Genomic DNA, 11,131 nt, shown 5'->3' with positions numbered 1-11,131 from the left:
GGCTCCTCCCTGGCATGGGCCCTGGCCGGGGCAAGAGCAGGAGGCAACCAATCGATGTGTTTCTCTCACATTGATATTTCTCTCTGTCTTTCCCTCTGTCTTCCCCTCTCCCTAAAAATCAATGGAAAAATATCCTCAGCTGAAGATTAAAAAAAAACCCACAAAAAACTATCCTTGCCCCGCCCAAATAGTCACCTTATCTATCTATATAAAATCCTAATATGCAAATAGACTGAACAACCAAACAACCAAGCAACTGAGCAACCAGTCACTATGACGTGCGCTGACCACCAGGGGGTGCACACAGAACATGGCGGATGTCGGCAGCAGGTGGCAGAGTGCAGAACATGGCAGGCATCGGCTGTGGCAGGATGGTGGAGCAGATGAGCGGGCGCGCCAGACCAGGGTAGGGCACTGGTTGCTGTCATCGGGGTGAGCCTTTGGTGGTTACTGAAAATTCTTTGCTCCCGCACGCCGTGGTTCTGCCAGGTAATTGCACCTGCTGCTGGTGCCAGCCCTGCTCACACCTGCTGCTGGCACCAGAGCTGCCGCTTGCACCTGCTGCCAGCACCCAGCACAGGCCCTGATCACTCAGTGGCCCCAGTGCACAAATTCGTGCACCTTGAAAGGAACAGAGACAGAAAGGAAAAGAGACAGCATCACCCCTCAGGGCTTCTCCACCTCTCCCTGCTCAGGGGTGGTCTGGGCAGCAGCCACCACTTGTACCCGCTGACGGTGCTGGCCCCACTCACACCACTGCTGGTGCTGGACCCAATCGCTCTGCACTGTCAGTGGGTGTGAGCAGGGCCAGCGCCGTCAGTGTGTGGGAATGGCGTGGCAGGAGCGGGCCTGCTGGCAGATAGAGGACCGGGGGCCATGGCAGGAGGGGTCAGGTGGGGATGCGGAGGATGGGCCAAGACCCACCCCTCTGCCCACCACAGCCTCGTGGCCCACAGTTCCTTTCAAGGTGCACGAATTTGTGCACTGGGCCCCTAGTCTATATATAAGAGGCTAAGCGACCGAATGACTGAATGACCAGAATGACCAGTCGCTATGATGCTCACTGACCACCAAGGGGCAGATGCTCAATGCAGGAGCTGCCCCCTGGTGGTCAGTGCGCTCCCACAGCGGGAACACCGTTCAGCTGACCTACCCATCCCGGCAGCCCACCAGCCTGGCAGCAGCCACTCACTTCCTCAGTAGTTCTGCAGGTCCAATCTCTGGAGAACAGGCCAGGCACCAATGGACCAGCACTGCCAGCATGATCCTGACAGTGCTGCTGGCCTCCTAGAAGTCGGCCTTGGGCACCATGGCCATTTCCCCTCCCTAGACACTCCGCAAGGAAGAAACCATATAAAAGCAGCTGCCAGGTGGCTCCCAACAACCAGTGAGAATGTCAGTGGGATGGATCCAGATCCCAGGCCTCCAAGGGTGTCCCACCACCCGCCCGGAGGGCCAATCGCGTCCCACACCCCCCACTTGGGACCCCATCTGTGCACGAATTCGTACATCAGGCCTCTAGTCTATATACATAAAAGCCTAAGTGACTGAATGACTGGTCGCTATGATGTGCACTGACCACCAGGGGACAGACACTCAACACACAGGATCGGGCTCCCTGCCCTCTGGATCGGGCCTGCAGGGATCAGGCTGAAACCGGTTAGCCGACATCCCCCAAGAGGTTTGTCCCAGATTGCGAGAGAGCACAGGCCAGGCCAAGGGACCCCACTGGTGCATGAATCCATGCACAAGGCCTTTAGTGCTTATATAACTTTCTGTGCCTCCTAAATGTACCCTTGGAGTAGAAACGTACCTGGACAGTCTGGCTCACCCAGTGGCTGGGTCAGGTGATTACAGCTGGATTAACCTGGCAAACTCAGGGATCTAAGTCCATAGTTAAGGAGCTCAAGGATGGATAGGCCCATAGTGAGGAAACCCTTCTCCCTGCCTCCTACCTTTCACCACCCAACCCACATAAGCATGCATACTACATAAAATGCAAAAAAAAAAATGTCCTTAACTCATAGGTCCACCATGAAAATTACCATTGGCCTTTGGGAATTTTTAATCCTTTTAAAGAAGTCTTTGGTCATGTAGGTATCCAGTAGTAACTGCTGGCTTTCTGAGGTGGTGTCAGATAGATTAGGACTGATAGAAATACAGAGAGGGTATATAATATGCACATTTGACGTGTGCAAATTTAGCTACACATGAGAGAGGGAAAGAAAGAACAATCTACACAGAATGGTTCTGCTCTCCATTCTGTTCCACGTACCTCGGCACTGGGGTGATTGTGACACTGGAAATGGCTTTCATGCCATCCTTAAAGGGAGATCTTCACCTTCGTGCTCTGGAGATGACTGCGGAGCTCTAACCATCAGGTCTGCATACTCTTCAGCCAGGAACAAGGGAAAACAGCTTCTCCAAACTGACTTTGCCCTTGTCCCCAAAAAGGTGCCCTCTTGTATGCTCCTCACGCCACTCTGCTGACTTCTCATTGCTTAGAACTGGGTCATATCACCCTAGTTATATGGGAAATCACGGGGGTTTGATGCTTTTCTTAAAAAGCTGGGAACATTGCTACCCCAATAAAATCAATGTTCTGGCAGTGATAGTGAGTAAAAAGCAGTCTCTACTGTCACCACTTTTGTTTATTCTCACAGCTAAGTCATCCCTATATCTGCTTTTGACTCATGAGTAATAACAAGAAAAGAGCTATGCATTTTCTCTCTCACTTTCATAATATATAAAAATCAATAGAATGAATGTAATAAACAGTAGAAGCAGCTAAATACGTAAAGCATAGTCCATCTATGGAATGGAATATTATGTAGCCATAAAAATTTGAAAATTAGATTTAATGATGTATAAAATATTCATCTTATATTAAGTGAAAAATGAGCTTCCAAATATTATCTTATTTTCAAAAAAATGTTATAAATGTATAGTATGTGTGTTAAATGTGCTTTGTACACACACACAGACACATAGGAAACAAGTGGCTGGAAATGTACACCATGATGCACTGGAGTGATTGTTCAAGAGTCTGCCAGGCTTTCCCTGCTTCCTCGTTGCCTTACCCTGCAGCCACGTGAGAATGGAGCGGTGTACAAGGCAAAGGCTGATGTCGTGAGAACCCCGGTAGACATAGGATACACCAGCACAGTTGAGAAGAAAGCAATTTATTATATGCCCTTTCTGCCCCATTTATTTTGACCTTCGTTGAAATGAAATTTCCCCAGGTAAATGTGCATTTTTCTTTAAACCCAAACTGTCCCCTCCTAGTAGAGGGCTGGTGATCGGATTTGACACATTATACTCAGAGCCAGAGTGTGAACTGCAGCCCTCTCTACCTCTGTGTGTGGGGTGTGTGTGAAGTGGCAATTGGTGATGCTCAGCTTGCCTTGGGAGTCATTGTGGTATCTATACGTTTCAATGAGTTTCCATACAGTGGTTTCCAGGAAGCCTTGTTTACCGAAGTGGGAAGAGAGTCCACTTGTAAACACAAAGGTTTCAACTCATGTTAATCTTAATGCAATCACATGACCGTTATGTGGGGAAAGTGTTCCAGAATACTAGCCCCAAATTCACTGCACAACAGCCATGTTCTGTCTCTGGGTTCTCTCTCCTTAATAATTCAAATCCAAAGGTCTCATTATTGAATCCAAGGTTTTATAAATGTTCTTTTGAAATATGCTTTCTTTCTGAGCCTCACTGTCATCAAGTTTATGCCTGATGCTAAAATGCATTTGACTGTATTTCTGGAAACCTTTCTATAGTTATTTTTATGCACGCCTCCTCCCTTTACATATTTCCTGTGCCCCTGTTTTTTCTGCTCGGATTGCCTAAGAGTCTGTAGTGACAGCAGAAGTGAGCTTAGACTTTTACATAGTCAAGGTCACTGCTATTGAGACACTGCTCTATCAGTTTGGATTTGTCATTACTGGTGGCGGGGGGTGGGGGTGGGGGTGGGGGGAGATGTTTGCCTCCACATGCCTTCAGCCCAGCACAGTCTCTGAAAAGTGTTCCTAATCATAGAGCCTATCAGAAGGTGTGGTCTGAACAAACCCCAGAGCAACAACAAGAACAGAAATCCTCAGGGCCTGTCTGAATACACTGCCTGCTTTAATGAAAATAAGACCGATTCCCTTCAGACAGCCTCTGGCTACGCAGGGGCGGCCACGCCACCCGCACCTGCACTGTCCATTAAAGTCACCTTTCCTTTGAGAAAGTCAACCTTTCCTCTCTGGCCACACAAAGAAGTTAGTATTTCCCAGCTTCGCTCACGACACCACTTTGACTCAAGGAAGGGTGGTCACGAGGGGAAGCTAAGCACACCATTCTGGGGTGGGACCCAGGGCTCTGCATGGGAGCGCACACACCTCAGTGGGAGCGGATCCACTGGGGCATGGCATGAAAAGATCAGAATGCTCTGTATCTGTTGTTTATATCATCCTTTGAATATTACTATTTGTGTGTGTGATCTGTCATGTTCAGAAAATGTCAGTATAATGTACATGTATATACCATATAAACAAGTATATATCAAGTTGAAGGTACATAATCCAGAATATTTAGAGACCACTGGTCCAGATTACAGTTTATAAATTATGGATGATTTTTACCTCATAAGGAATAAAAACTTTTTTTTTTCACTGAAAACATTTTATTGGCCTTTTGGATAGAAATGGGAATTTATTTGCCAGGGAGGATGATGCCATCATACTTCTGCTGGAACCAGCATGGCCTCCTCTTTGCTGATTCTGTGTTTGGCCCCAGTGCAGCCTGTCCTGCGTTTCTTGTCTGCGATGCTGAAACCTGGCCTACCCAGCACCACATAGAAGTCCAGGCCGTAGATAGCAATGCTTGGGTCATATTTGATCGATGTGTTTCTGGATCCCCAAACCAAAGTTTCCAGTATCTGAGAAGTTATTTTTTCGTAATTCCTACTCTCGCACTTTTAGACCTTTCTCCGAGATTTCTTCTGCCTTGGCTCCACGGACTGTGCAGTGGACAGCAATCTTTTCATTTCTCCTGATGCCAAAGGACCTGATTGTGTATCTGGCTTTGGAGAAGACCATGATCTGGCCCATAAGCTGCTCCAGGATCTTGGCTGCCCACGTCAGTTGGTCCCCGCTCTCCCCCACACAGATGTTGAGGCAGAGCTTGCGGATGCGCAGTTCCCGCATGGGGTTCTCCTTTCCCCTTGATCCACCATGATGAGAGACAGGAAGAGAGCAGGAATAAAAACTCTTGCTCAAGAATTTCCTCCTGCTCTTGTCTAGCCAAATCTATAATAAGGGGAAGCTTTGTTATTACTTTCAGAGACACACATCATAGGGGGTAGGAGACATAGTAATCTGTTTTTGCTGTAGAAGAGCAGTGGACAAGACGAATTTTACCTTGAGAAGGCAGATTGGAAAGGTTTTATGGAAGAGGCTTCTCAAAAGTAGACTGGCATTGAAAAATGGTGATAGAATTTTGATGAGAGAAGACGGGTAAAGGGCCCTTTGCGAGCTCTGGAAATGGATGCTCTTCACAGATGTTCTACATCAAGCCCAGGGGCAGGCCCTCCTACCCACACAGACCAGGCATTGTGAGCTCCCTCCAGCTGGAGCAACCCTAAGAGAAGGAAGGAATCGAGCCCTGCGTGGGCAGCCTCCCAGGAAGCGGGCAGTGTGTGTTTCAGTCCTGCAATTGGCATGCCCTAGCACCCACCTCAGGGGCATGATGAACTGAGTGCTGTTAGTTGTATAAAAGGCACCATTGCTTCTTTGCTATTGGGATCTAACCACTTTGAGGATGTTGGAATGATAGCAGAAATTTGATTTCCAGGGGACCTAAATTCAAGCATTGAGGGTGTATCCTATATAATAAAAGGCTAATACGCAAATTGTCCCCTCGACTAGGAATTCAACGGGGAGTTTGACCAGGGGGCAGGACTGGCTGGCCAACCGCCCTCGGCCCCTCCCTCGGCTGGCCCCACCCCCGATAGGTGCTCCCCCCACCCCAACCAGGGGCAGGGCTGCTGTCCAAATGCCTGCAGCCACTCCCCTCGACCAGCCCGGCCCGACCCCACCCGTGCATGAATTTGTGTGCCGGGCCTCTAGTAGGTATATAAGACAAGCTATGAGGGTGTATAGGATATATAGGACAAGATATTTCTAAAACATCTTGGCACCTAAAGGCCCTCAGAACAACCTTAACCCTTCTCGAGAAGACCATATGGCGAACTTTATTGATCAGCCACTCACCCTGACTAAACCCTATTACCAACCCCACCAGGCACTTAGAGAAATTCTGCATTGAAATGCTTTGTCCAGGAGCAAGGAATCTGACCCAGTAGCAGACAAAAGCATCCTGTCCATTAAATACAGGTGTCCAGTTTCCAAATTAGTCCACTCAATGGTTTTCAGACATTCTTTTGCTTGATGTCTTTTAAATCTCTGTACACTTATTAGGTCTTCTGATCTCATGGAAACGTTGGCAGGCCAAGTTACAGTTCTTATAACTGAGGAAATCGGGGCTTCGGGGTTACGGGATGAGCCAGAGTTCCACTGCCAGTAAGTAGCAGCTGGGGCCTGAGTGCTGATGAGCCTGATTTCCGGGATTCTTTCCACTTCCCCACATGTCTCCTCGGCATCACCATCAGATCCCTCTCTTAGAAGACAGAACCAAAGCCTGAGATTGGAAAAGTTTCAGTGTTAAAAAATTAACATTGAAACATTCCATTTTGTTTTATTTGGGGCCAAAGTGCCAGAATCACTAGCAAATTAGAGACTAAATAGACACAAACGTAATGAGCCAGGAGATGGTGGCGGTCTGCCAGGACCCAGTCCTGCTTTGGGATTTCACATATCCTGCTGATTGAGAGAGATGCTGTTGGTTTTGGAAATACCGTGAGGAAGCACAATTGTGGGAGTGTTTCATCTCAATTTTCTAGGAAGTGTAGTCTGAAGGCAGAAGAGACTAGAGGACGCCCAGCCATGCATAGAGGCCTCTGCTGTGCCTGGTCAGGGTTGGACCCTTCCTCTTGAACACCGGCAAGCATAGACCTGCTCACTGACGGCGGCCTCTTCCTCCGGGGTGAGCATGTGGCTAAGGGAGAAGACTCGTTTCTCTTGTTCTCATGGGCTACACTGGTCAGGAAGCCCTACTTTGATGGTCGGTGAGTTATCAGAGCCTGGAAACCCAAAACGTTAGGAAGTGTCCTTTCACCAGGGAATTTCCAGTGAGGTCAGCACATCTGTTGTCTCCTCATCGATAAGCCCGCAGAAACTCAGAAGTGCAAGGTTCGTGTTTGCATCTGCGAGATGTGAGTGAGCAGATGCTTGTCAGCATTTCCACTCCCAGCCTCTCAGGTCCCCTCAGTCTCCAGCCCTTTGTAAGTCAACCATGAACACTCACCACAAGGAGCAATTTGAGGCCATTTCTTTAAAGGCTGAGAACGTGTATTTTTTCAAATGATAGCGTTCAGACCAACGTAACCTTTCCCAGTGAGCAGCAGAAAAGGGGTGTGGCTCTGAGATACACAACACAATAAAGGGTTCTGTTTCCAAGACTGAAATTGGGTAGGGATCGTGTCCCTTAGGGACCATCTTTTTGAGTTTCACCCAGAAGATACAGAAAATTATGGGGATTCTGTAGAGCCCAGAACATTTTTCCCCTGAGGGCCTGGAACCGAGTAGAAGCAGGTAGCAGGCACAACAGTCCTGGATTTAGTTGTCAGAGACTCCCCAATTTCTGTCACACGGCCTTTGCGGATGAACAACGTTGGCTTTCTCAGTGTGACTCATTACTATCTGTGTTTCTACACTATCTTCTTTTTGGGGAGAAGGCAAAAGTTCAAGCTATAATGATTACATGTGGCAGTGAACCCCTTTTGAACAGTTTCTTAGACATAGTTGGGATCTTGGCTTTTTTTTTTTTTTTTTTTAACAGAACAGCAATCTGTAACGGGTTAATGTGGCAAGAAGTCACGGCCTCCACAGGCCGGCTGTTCAAAGGTGAAAAGGTAACTGCAGTGCTCCGCTGTGCTTTGTCTGCATAACCTTGTTCAGGTGACTTGTGGTGGGAGTTGTTCCCTGGGCCTCATGCACCAGGAAGGTGTCTAGGAGAGGATGCATAGAACGGGGGGAAGTTCCTCAAGGTTTCTGCAGACACCAAAGATGCCTCTCGTGCTGGTGGGGCTTTCAGAGTCCTCCAGCTGAGCTGCTGCCAGCATCCTGAAAGCCAAGTGGACCATCCGTTTCCTATGGTGACACGTATGTGAGCTGGATCAGTTGCATGCAGACCAGTGAACTGGATCTGCATGTTTTCATTGCACCAATTTCTGGGGTGTTAGGGTCACAAACAAACACTGTCCACACAGCACAAAACTGAAATGCTTAATTGCAAAAATAGAGGCTTTGATGGTAAGCCCCTGGCCATGCATTTGTGAAAGCTGAGTGAAATAGCAACTTTTAATGAGGCAACCAGCTTTGCTATAATAATACTAGAGCATTTCACAAACTCATTCATTTCAAGAAAGGCCAAGTAATTACGAGAATTAGAGGTGCTTAGGGTTGTGGGGAATCTGCTTGGCCTCAGGTGTTGGGCCATTCTTTGAACTCCAGTGATCTGCACCACCTGCTCATTCAGCCAACCTCCTCAGTGACCCCATTCCTCTTCTCATCACCTGGAAGTGCTCACCGCAGAACTCTCAGCTTCCAAGTCTACTGTTGGAAAACAACCTCCAAACAGTTCCTCTCTCTCCACAGCTGCTGCGGCTTTTTATTTGTATTTTTTTAACCATTTGGCTCATGACCTTCCGTGATATCTGCAGCCTCACTGGCGCACCTTACCTTTCCTTTTGCATCCCATGCTGGCATGCCTGTAGTCTCCCACCTAGTGTGTCTTTGGGGACTTCGTCCATGCTGTCATTCAACTACTAAACAAATATTGACATGCCCTGCTGTGAGCGTCGCTTCTTGGCCCCTCTGTCTGGAAGGTCAGCCTCCTCTCAGCCACCTGTCTCCTGATCGTCCCCTCCATTCCACTCTTCTCCTTCCATTATGCTAAGTCATGTGCCCATAACAGTCTCTGCGTATCTGCATCAGTGAATTATTCGGTAATTTCTCAGCCTTCCCCACTGGATTAGTGTGCTCTACCTAGTCTGCTCGCCTTTGGAGGAGTACAGGTAGTGTTTAGAGTTAGACAATCTATCTCTACTGCTTAGTAGCTGTTAAGCTATTAATGTAGATTGTAAAGCAACTTAGCGTAATTCTTTCTATGCAGTAAATGCAAAATAAATACATGTTGAATAAATAAATGTCACAGGAACACCCTTAGAAGACTCCCTAAATGGAAAATATTTATCCTTTAAGCACTTGTAGTGACAAGGAGCTCCTTCCATTGTTGAATAACTCTAATTATAGTTTAACTCTAACTATATGGTGCGACTCCCACTAGTTTTTTGACATAAATTACAACCCGCCCCCCTCAGTGCCCTCTGCTATGCTGGGGAATCTTGAGGATCTCTTGGGGTCCCCTGTCATGTGTATCAGAGGCCAGTCCCTCGAGTATCTGACTGTTGTGGGAGGGTCACTCCTGGGCAAAGCTCATTTCACTAGAGCTGCTGCCCCCACCACTGCGGCCTTCGGACAGGACTCACACCCCGCTCTGTACTGCTTTGCCGGAGTGTGGTTGAGGACTTTTCCCCACAATCCCTCAGGGCAGTAGGAGTTAAAATTTGTGAGACGTTGATCAAATCTTAGTGAAAGCAGAGGGACAGTGAATGGGAAAGAGCCCAACATGAGTCAGTGCCTGGGACAGGCTCCCTCCCCTGCAGCAGGAAGCCTGCTATTCCTGGCAGCTCAAGGCCCCAGGGCAGCTCAGGGCCTCAGGGTGCCCCCTGCCTGGGAGATCTAGGAAGTCGGTCTCCAGGTCCCAGAATGCTCATTTCCTGCCCCAGCACTGACCTCTGCTGAGGACAGTGGGCAGGGAGCCTTCCCGTTCTTCAGGGGAAACCCCACCCGCATAATCACAGTGATTCATGACCAGTGCATTCCCCCAAAGCTCCATCATTCAGTCTTGCCTCTTGCTACTTGGTTGTTAATGAAAACAGTAGCTACCGCATCTGGTTTATCAAACAAGCCCAGTTCATAGAAGGGTCAACTACGGAATGCTTTTCTTTTCCTACAGTCACTGCCCACAACTCTGCAGTGTTCACAGTCTCCCTGTGTCCTCTGACAACATCTTGGGCAGATCTCTAAAGTCACGCTGTGTGTGTGTGGGGGGGCGGTAAAAAAACCTAATCCAGTCTAGTCTAATTTAAAACTTCAATCGTGCCCGGCCAGTGTGGCTCACAGGCTGAGCATCAACCTATGAACCAGGAGGTCATGGTTCGATTCAGGTCAGGGCACATGCCCAGGTTGTGGGTTCAATCCCCAATGTGGGGTGTACAGGAGGCAACCAGTCAATGATTCTCTCTCATCATTGATGTTTCAATCTCTCTCTGCCTCTCCTTTAAAATAGATAAATGATCAATCTTCAGTCTTACTGTAATACACTGAGTATGTCCCCCATCCCAGGCCTGGCCGGTTCCCCCACAGAAGGGCTTGGGGTGCCTCGGGGCTTCCCTGCTCCACGGGCACCCTCCTCTCCTACCTGCTAGCTTCCTCGCTGTGTAGAGCTAGGATCGACAGACAGGAGAGACAGACCCATGATGCACCTGGGGTGGTAAAGGCCCCGTGGCCAGTGACGGCTGGCTGTTGGCTCCCTCTTTGTGGCAGGCATCCAAGTCTGGCTCCCTCATTTGGTGAATTTCCCAAAGCCCCCGTGAGGGCCTCCCACATCACCACTTCCACCATCTGCTCCTACTCTTGGTGATTCACGCCAGAATTCCTGTTCCTGGCAGCAAATTCTCTTGGGTGGGATACCGGTGAGAGCCTGAGGCTTGGCCGCCTTCCACCGTGTCCCTCTGATCCCAGGGAGAAAAATCACGTGGCCATGACCCAGCGCTAACTGCTGGGATGGAAGCTGCACTCTCCTACTTCTCTCTGCTCTGCCTCCTCCTCCTGCTTGTCCTCCCCTCTCAGATGGGACAGAGGGAGCCGGCCTCTCTGTAGGATCAGGAAACACCCAATTCGTG

General features: G+C 48.7%; 1 pseudogene; it reads right to left on the bottom strand.

The window, feature by feature from the left end:
• Positions 1-4,643: 4,643 nt before the first annotated feature.
• LOC102767507 lies at positions 4,644-8,914 on the bottom strand (annotated as a pseudogene).
• Positions 8,915-11,131: the final 2,217 nt, after the last annotated feature.

The sequence above is a fragment of the Myotis davidii genome, unplaced genomic scaffold, assembly GCF_000327345.1.
Source record: "Myotis davidii unplaced genomic scaffold, ASM32734v1 scaffold221, whole genome shotgun sequence".
Taxonomy (NCBI): domain Eukaryota; kingdom Metazoa; phylum Chordata; class Mammalia; order Chiroptera; family Vespertilionidae; genus Myotis; species Myotis davidii.
The sequence above is the reverse complement of the archived record's forward strand: the minus strand, read 5'-3'. Positions and strand labels throughout refer to the sequence as shown.